Source organism: Cupressus sempervirens, chromosome 3 (genome assembly GCF_028749045.1).
Source record: "Cupressus sempervirens isolate cs-2001-9-10 chromosome 3, ASM2874904v1, whole genome shotgun sequence".
Taxonomy (NCBI): Eukaryota; Viridiplantae; Streptophyta; class Pinopsida; order Cupressales; family Cupressaceae; genus Cupressus; species Cupressus sempervirens.
In genome coordinates, this window is record NC_143120.1 from 695,756,527 (window position 1) to 695,766,568 (window position 10,042).

The 10,042-nt window shown below is 35.3% G+C and overlaps 1 pseudogene; it reads left to right on the plus strand.

The window, feature by feature from the left end:
- The first annotated feature begins 7,987 nt into the window (after nt 1–7,987).
- Nucleotides 7,988–8,874, plus strand: LOC149568643 (U-box domain-containing protein 21-like; annotated as a pseudogene).
- The last annotated feature ends 1,168 nt before the right edge of the window (nt 8,875–10,042 follow it).

Consider the following 10,042-nt stretch of genomic DNA (forward strand, 5'->3'; position numbering starts at 1 on the left):
AACCAACAATTTGAGGAACCAACAAATTGGTGACTCTACTAGGGAGATTCACTCACAATTTTTATTATGAAGTTACCCACAGTTTTTAGTTTTGTAGACCAAAAGAAGTGGAAGTTTTTTAGTTTTGAAGTGTACTTTGCTGAAGGGGGAAGCCTAGATAATTTGCTAAATATTTCCTCAAGATAGAGGTGGTGACTGTATGTAGAATTTTATAAATGATTAGACTTTCATTTTGAAAGAAAGGAAAGTTATAGAAATTTCTCTATAATGTGTATATGGGGTAGTGTTGAGCAGTTGTTTTACATGATGATAATAATAGAAATCCTTACAAATTTATCTCTTTAAAAGATGATCAAATTAACCAACTCCAAGGATCTAAATAATTATTTTTCAACATGCTAGGTAGCTCAATTGAAGATAAATATGAATGTTCACAAGGAGGCCTTTGCTGGCATCTGTAAATCCTATAGAACCTAGGAAGAAAGTCACAAAAAATTGATATATTTTTTTATTTTTTATAGATTTTATAATGAATTCAACTATACGAATTCCTACTCTAACCATGCATTCAAATAAAATAACAAAGATAGGATAACAAGCATTTTAAAAAAAAATTGAAAAGAAAAATTCCTAATGGACATAAGTCATAGACACATCACATCTATGAATTGAAGTTTTGAAAGGGGTCAAGTAGAAAACCAATGAAAATAGGAGCATCACATCCTCAACTCCACCGATGTAATTATCAAAGGAAATAATGAAAATTGAAGGATGTTTCATAATTCATCAAATTGTGCAACCATGAAAAGTATGCACACATGAGACAAATCACTATACAAGAACTGGAAGGTGATCCTTTCTCCAATTCATCAAAACAAAGGAATTTGCTAGAAAATATTTTAAAAACCAGAACTAATTCATCGCATGAGCATTAACATACAATAAAGCCATTGGTTCCATCGCTATTCATGAACATTTAGTTCATAACAAAAACACACATTCCAACTAGAAACACTACGTACAAAATGAGAGCACAAATAACATATTTGATTGCATCAAAATACTGGCATTGAATACATATTACATATTTTTATTTATAGGAAACCCCATCCTTCATGAAATTTTAGGATCTAGGGATTTTTCCATGCAAAAAGAATGCTAAAATCACTAATTTTAAGCAAATTATGTACAAACAAATTCCTAACTAGGTGCTAAGTAGGATTGCACTCTTTATTTTATTAATTACATGGTGTATGGACCTTTACATAACCCCAAAACTCATAAAGAAGGTGATAATAAAAGATAAGACTTTGGATGATATCAAAGTCTTTAGAACTTTGTTAGATGCAAACTCAGGCTTCAATGTGTGTCTCTATTAGTTAAATTGCTGCCAAAATATGTTTTTGATACATGAAATGCTCAATAGAATTGGTAAGCATATGCATCTTTTAAAATTTTCCACCTGGATGCTTGCACAGCTTGAGGTATTATAGGGTGAGAATTGGTAGGATTTTTCTAATTCCCAAATTTTCAATTTCAAGCATATAGGTCTACTTGACCTTCTACCAAAATAATGTGTGGATGTATCGACTTAAACTTCTCAATGGTAGTGGCAATCTCTTGAGACTCTGAAAATTCAAGGGCTTGATACTTGCCTCCCACTTCTCTGTGAAATATTGGACCTCTTGTCATACCTCGACAAAATCCTCCATCTTGGAGTTAGATTCTTTCAATACCTCCTTGGCTTTGAATATTCTTTGTATATCATATTCAAAGGACATTTCTTCAAAAGATGCTTGGAACTATTGTAACACAATTTTTGCCAAACATATTTAAGCCCTTTATTCATCACTGAAAATATCTAGACTGGTCACCCTATAATATTTATCTGCCTCCAAAATCTAAGCTTGAGTTCTAGCCTATGTCTCTTGGATGTCCTCATATAATGCCAACATGATGTTGTTTATTGATTGAATATTATCGATCCAATCACCAATCTTATCCAACTCTTCCCTTCAATAGACATTAAAAAACATCTAATATTTCTAACCTTTTATGGTACTCAGTGCTTCTATGTCATTCATCGAGGTAGACACTTTTTTTATCAGCCCAAAATCCAAGTTGACCATTGTTGCTAGGTTATTCAAATTCTTCTGTATACTCTACAGTATATGCATGTTAGCTTCTATGATCTCTACTCCTTGTTCCTAAAAAATGTAGTGTAACCTCTTGCACACATCCAAAAATGAGTTATTGGGTTCCAAGGTCATATTTCATTTTTTAAGGGCAACCACTAATGCAAACTTAGGGTGATCTAGTTAACTGGGACCCACCACATGTCTCCCAAAAATCCCTTGAAAACTTTCATCTATCTCCTCAAAACATAGATTTATTCTTATCCATGAACCAATTATTGGAATACTTGCTATAGAACCAAAGTCATTAATGCTTTAGTGATGTCCTTGGTAAGCTTCCCCAACATGAGCCCTTGTATCTAAAAATCTTGAGGTGCAATGGCCTCAGGATCAACATGGAGAGGAGGAATAACTATATGTACAACCCTATCATCCTACCTATTCTTAAAAATAGAGGCCATTTGATGTGGCTCTTCCATAGGAGATGTTTTTGTCTACATAGCCTGTATCAAAATTAATATTCCTTCTGCCTCTTTTTGTCCATACCTTCTCCACTAGGTCTCTACTGCCTATGTCAACCACATCAAGGTCATACCTAAGGAAGTCATCTCTTGAATTGTCAATGAAACTATTGTTACTGTCAACCCCTTTCCCTTATCCACACTCCTCAAGGTCTCTTATGCTGATGCATGTTTTACATTAGTTGTACTCACTACTATCGTATGGATGAAGGAGGATGGTTGCAATGTTGAGGGATCTTGTTCTTCATTTATTGCAATAAGATCCTCTTGTAGAACTTTCTTTGAGTGGTCCATCTATGTCTCTCCTTTTGTGACGTCTTGGCTGGGTCCTTCTAGAACTGGAAGAGTCACTTGTATAGTTTCTTGATCTATAAGAGGCAGAGGAGGCATTTCTAGTCTTCTAGGAGGTGGAGGAGGTATTCCTACAAGATCCTATGGGAAAAGAGGTATGGTATTGCATTCATCACCTAATGGCTCTTGGTGTGGCATGTTCCTTATCTCTCTTTCCTCTAAATGTGTCCCAACATGCATCTAGTTAGAATTAGACAAATCAAACATATTTGACCCCCTCCCCATTGTTAACTCAATCCATCCTTTATGTTCTTGACCTGTGATATATTTGATCTAGATGGGTAGATCTTCTATAGCTAGGGGTAGCTTTATCATACTTCTTATTATTTCCTCTTCAACCACTTATGTTGAACATGTCATCTTATTTAAAGGGATGTGTTCAATCTCTTCCTCCCATTCTTGCTCTTCCTCCTCATTGTTAGGGATTGTCTCATAGATTTTAGGTGAGGTAGTGCTCTTCTTCTTCAACTTATTCTTTTTTGTCCCTACAACCACCATTTTCATTCTTCTCTTCTTCGAAGTTGATGGGGAGGCCTCTGTTTGTTCTGGGGATTCTTCAAGTTGAGCTTCATCTACCTTAGTATACTTTCTCTTTTTCTTCCCTTGACCTTTTCATCTGTCTAGATGTATGCTACCTCTTATGCATGCCTATATATGGTCTCAGACCTGATTAGGTACTTCTCTTGATAGGTAGGGACAATGACCTTGGTCCCTTTTTCTTTCTCTAGCCTTGTAGGTGCCTATAGGGTGGGATCATTTGGTATTGGTTCCAAGTGGAAAGGTTCCTAACCCATTTCTTTGTAAGCTCAATGAAATGTGGGGTTCAGTGCTAGATATCATTATTTTCCTATCTTCCTACCTCTACATTCATAATTGGGTGCTCAAATATCTTGTCTTTGTTGTGAGGGGGACTAATACATTGCAGTTGTATTTGTTCCATAGCTTTAGAAGTACGCTCATATTGGGGGCCCTCTCATCAATTGATAAACTCATCCTAGAATAGTTCTTAATCCAAACTTCATAGTCATCTCTGCAATTCAACTAGTGATCTTCAATAGAAGCATTAGGTATGAACTACTTCCCTACAATTTGTTAGATCATCCCAAAGTTGTCAAAGTAAGGGTGGGGTATTGGATAATCATCCAAAGGATACTAGTCCTATTCTATCTCATAGGTAGCAATGTCCTATTTTTTCTTATCCTCAAAGGGTCCTATAGTGATCAACCACACCCATGTCTTCCTATGCATTTTCTGAACTCTATCATATGCAAAATCCAATTGTCTAGCAATCTCCAGAAGCACAAGCCTATCCAATGGATAGAGTGGAAGCTTATTAGAGCATAGGATGGTTCCACCCAATTGGATTTATGTGAACTTATTGAACTGGATAAAATATCCTCCCACTTGTGTTACTTTGGATGTAGCTTCCATGGACAACCTCTTCACATAATCCCCCTCAAAGATCTTAATTATAGAGAAAATGAAGGCATCATTCACAATATATATTTAAGGCTCTTGTCTAGGAGCTTCTTTTTTACTATCTTAGGGTACACTATATAGGGTCGTGCATTAGGTTCTTGTAAACTTCCCCTCTTGACCAAACCCAAATAATTGGTTGCTTTGGCAACCAACAAGTAGACCACATATGAGGTCATTTACAACCAAGGATTTACATGAACTTATGTAAGTTTCTCATCCAAGGAATAATTGATTATGGTGCCCCAATAAATCTTAAGGCTCCTAATGGTCTCTATGAAGTGGACCATCTAGGTCTCTGAGTGATTGTCCATAGGAAGCCCCATTACTTTTCTCAAAAGAATGATACAGCAGCCTATGCCATCAATCATGTACCCTCGGGTCATGTCTACTTTTATTTCTCTTTGATTGGGAGTGGTCCTAGTGATGAGATGATTTTCTTGTGCCAAGTCTTTAGCCTTTCATCCATGATCCATGTATTGCATGTTTTCTATGTAATAGGTGATCATTTGATACTAATCCACTACAAGTAGGTGAAAAATATTTTCAATTTTTTCTGGGAAGATGTTTGAAACAATCTCTCTTGTTACACACTTCACCACCTTCTCCTTAGGTACGTAGTGTTGATCTAGTGTAATGATCAATTTAGAAGATTACACATACACCACATATGATGTTGAATTTACTTATTCACTTATTATTAGTGATGAGATCATCTCTGATCTCTCACATGGTTTGTTATATAGAAGGAAGAACTTGTTCCAATCAATGTGTCCCAACTTTGTGTCCGAGATCTTTGGATGCAAGTCTATGAACCTTGATTTCTTAGGTGCACCTTGAAACTTAAAGGTCATCTGATTTGGTGCAATATTTTCTGCTACAGATGATGAGGATGCCATTTCTAACTATGTAAAAGACAAAAAAAGAGTATATTATTTTTTAGAGGCTATAACGATGCTTAATAAGTAGATAAATCTGATGAGAAACTAATGTAGTTAGTCAAAAACTATCAAAAAGGGAGATTGGTACACTATCACACTTGATGCACCTACATGGGTACACCCAATGCACAAAAAGGGATCTCCCTTCTAACATTATGTACTTAGCACAATTCTACACATGCACAGGTGCATAAGGTGTGCAACTAAACATCATGGTTGTATGAATCTCTTGGGAAAGGTCTTGGTATATTGGGCTTGGGGCGCATGTGGCACACCTTACATAGTTAGAGCACTTGCGAGGGTGCGAAACTATTGTGAGCATTACCTTAATGCCTATGGACATGGAGTTGAGAAGATAGTACAGTTAGATAGGTGCTTGGGTGTGCTAAACTAGGGGTCTATGAGCATAATGAGTATTGTTGACACAAAAATTTTGCACCATTGCCTAAAGTTTTTACCTAAAGGAAACCTCATATAACATGGAAACAATCTTGAAAGTGTGGGACTTTACAATTAGAGATTGAGTCTCTAGAGAAGGCTAAATTCCTTACTATCAAGGTGCACTTAATTATTTATTGAAAGGAAAAGGGAGAAGGAATGCATAAAATAAAACTACCTATTCTAATCTAAAGGTGGGGTGATACACCAAATAGTATTGGTCAATCTTATCCCTACCCAAGGAAGCATAGTTCATCAATATAATCCTCAGATATACAGATTCTATCTGACCATTGATTTAGTAATCATGCACAAATTAGAAACCAATGAAATGATATAAGGAAATAACTTCACTCTATATCATTCAAAGATAGATGGACACAACATATAACTGAAGAATGAAATCAATACATCAATATAAGGCAAGAAGGTATTGCATGATGTATTAATGAAAGAAGGAGATACAACTGGGAATTATATTTATTCACAAGAAAAAATGGGGAATTACAGTAATAGAGCATAACACACACTGCTATAGAATCAGACAAAAGACTGACCCTTGGAAAGATTACAAAACTTGCTTTTATAGTTCTATCACAACTAAGAAACTTTTACCTTAAGACAAAGTTCAACTACTGCCATTAAATTCCTAGCAAATAATCATTACTAAGCCAAAGAAGATTTGATTGGGTGCGTGCCCATATGTAGAAAATCATATCTTTCATACCAAATCTGACCTTGAAGAGACAAAAATGACGATCATAACTACATGGTTGAGTGAATGGAAAACTCAGGGTGATGATAGAATGTCTCTTGTATCAAATAGGTATAGAGAACATCAAAAGTAGTTGCAGACAATCAAGGAATCAGTTTTCCATAAAAGAGTTTCTTTTGATAGTGTTTCGATGTGCTAGATCAAATATATCATCAATTCAACTGTCAAACTTTCCACATGGCCCAATACCATTGAAGTGTTCTGCCACCTTGCCAAACATGCAATCTATTTGTTCATTGACCTAGGTCTTCCCTTTTTTTGTGGATTCACAACCTATTTCCACATTATCTCCTTAACCATTGTGACCCTATGATTGATATGATATTGGCCCTTCACACCATCGCCACAAATTAGACTTAATAGTCTTCTAATCATGCGACAATGCAAAATTAGTTACCTTTCCTTTGTCACCCTTTTGTAGCTTGAAACTAAGGTTGGCATAAAATGTCTACAACATTATGATCGTTGAGAACATAACTGCTAGCATACCTTTCGCACAATCATGACTGAATCATGGAATGCAGCTTGGATACCTATGACGATGTGAAGATTGCCATCGTAACTACTTGATTCTTTGCTTGCAACTTCACAACTATCATTTAATCCTCTTATATAACCATTTTGATCATGTGAAGTAGTTAGATCAACCTCCATCACACCATCATGGCTTAATGGATTAACTTTGATGCTAACCCTATGCCAGTGTACCCAAGACACTTTTTTGGTTTTAGAGACACATCATACTCTTTGCATCTAATGAAAACTTGCCTCAAATGATCAAAGTGATTTGTTGCATGTTTTGAAAAGACAATTATATCATCAAGATATACCAGCACAAAAATTTCTAGAAAACCCTTAAAGGCCATCTCCATTGCCTTTTGAAATGTGGCACCTACATTGGTTAGTCCAAATGGAATTTTATAATAGGCATAGGTACCCCATTTGGTAGTGAATGTTGTCTTATATTAGTCTGACTTCTAGACTAGCACTTGATTATAGTCTAACTTGGACATAATTTGTTCCATAGAAGGGAGGGGATGGTGATCTTTAAGAAAAGCCTTGTTAAGGTCCCTAAAATCTACACATAGTCTAATTTCTCCATTCTTCACTATTACATTTGCACTTGTTTTTCTACCAAAATTTTTGACCAAAGCTATGAATTCTTTTCTTTTTTTGTTTTTCATTCCCGCGTTGGTCGAAAGTAAAAATTATATGCCTGTTTTGGTCAAAATTTTGACAATCAACTTGAAAATTCCATTATGAAATTATAACAAAAATGACCTTATGTTGAAAATCATAGCTTTTTTGGGGATTCATTCATGTGAGAAATTTTTTTGGGGCTTCATTGGTATGTCAGGTAGCAGTTTTGTTGGGCTACCTTTGGCTGTAGACTCAGTTCTGTATTTGAGTTCCCCAATTGCCCAGAAAGATGCTCTTGATCTAGCCTACCCCAATGCAATTTTGGCAAAGATTTTGGTGGAGAGAAAGAAACCATCAAGAAATTGAGGCAATTAGGTAGGGAAAGTGAGAGGAATAAAAGATGCATTGCCTCCTCAAATGCATCCTCTATTCTCGCAGCTATTTTTGTCAAGAAAAGTGTTGGGGCTCTATATAATCAACTACAATAGTTGGTAGAGATCTGCAAAGAGGCTCTAGCAGCTTTGACTTTGACATTATCTCTCACTTCATAGGCCATGGATTTTATCGCCTTTTCCAACACCATTACTTCCCTCGTCTAGATTCTCCGAGAGGGTAATCCCTAGGCAAAGAAAAAAGCTGTTGTGATTCTCCAAGAAATGGTTTCCAATTACAAATATAGAGATAAAGTAGCAAAAAGTGAAGGATTGGTAGAGGGATTGGTGTAGCTCCTTAGAGAGCCCATATGCCCAATCTCTACAAAGTTAAGCACGAGTAACATGTACCAGATTACCCTGAGGAAAATAGTGAGAATCAAGCTCATGGAGGCGGGATTTGTTCCTCTTTTGGTGGAGATTCTTGTAGATGAAGAGCGGGGCATTTGTGAAAAAGAAATGTTGGCACTAGAAATTCTTTGTTGTTGCATGGAGGATCGAGAGGCTGCTTCTGTGAATGTGTTAACTCTGCCAGTTATTGTGAAGAAGATGTTGAGAATCTCCAATTTGGAAAAGGAAAGGGTGAATGCCCTCAACATCTTGGTCTGTACACTAGGGTGGTTGCTTCAACACATGGATGAAACTCCCCTCTTTGACTGCTCATAGCTCTAGGTTACAATTTCAAAGTTCTCTTTAGACTATTTATGACAACTTTGTAAATGATAAAGGATAAACAAAAATATTTGATTTGCAAGTTATTATATCACTGTGATGGGGATGAATTTCAAAGAATTAAAAATATTGTATGTGTAATTCTAGGTAGGGTTGTACTTGTGCAACAAAGTTGTGAAGGCTCACTGTATGTGTGTAATGAACAAGTTGCATGATAACTTGTTTAATTTAGAAATTACATGACCTGATTTCTAATTACTTAACTTTAGGAAAGGCATACAAGAAAATGTTGTAATTTGAAACTCTTACCTAACATCTCTTTATCTTTATGATGAGCTTATTTTGTTATACACTATACTATTTGCAATTAACAACAAGTGTTGGTGCTTGATGAGGCAGATCACATTTTGGATTTGGGATTCTCAAAATCCTTGAATGCAATCCTATCACAACTATCAAGAAAATGTCAAACTTTTTTATTCTTTGCAACCCAAACACAATCAGTGCAAGATCTAGAAAGGCTTAGTTTAAAAGATCCATTGAATATCATATGTAAAAAAGTTGAAGACAATCCTTCCACTTTTCGTGAAATAATTTAGAACAAGAATCCTTATTTTTAGTTTGAAATACCATTACAAAGAGTATCTCAATACTAAAATTTATCAGAACATCTAAAAATAAATTCAAGACACCCTATTACCAAACATTGGTTTTCAGTTATGATTTAATAGCTAAATTACTAGATTGGGATCAATTACATTCATATCTTCAACAATCCAAATATTACATCTTGGACAGGTCTTAGGAAGGTTTTCATCCTCCTTTGTTCTCCTTCTCATTCTCTTCACTTTTAGGAGGTCCAACACTTATAATTTGTGCTCTTTTCTTGAACTTTCTTATTTTTATAGTAACTTCTATAGGATCCACTTCTCCAATCATAGTGAGAGTGTTTGCAGATAAATCAACTTTTATAAACTCTACCCCTATAATGTTTATATATTAAACCACTATGAAACATGTAATTATATATTAAACCAAAAGATCAAAAGTTTTACCAATCAGACACTCTAATTTATTTGTCCCAATCCAATAGGAAGTAATGTTCAAGAAAGGATTTTTTCATATAATAATTATAATGTTTTAATATCAAACATTTTAACAA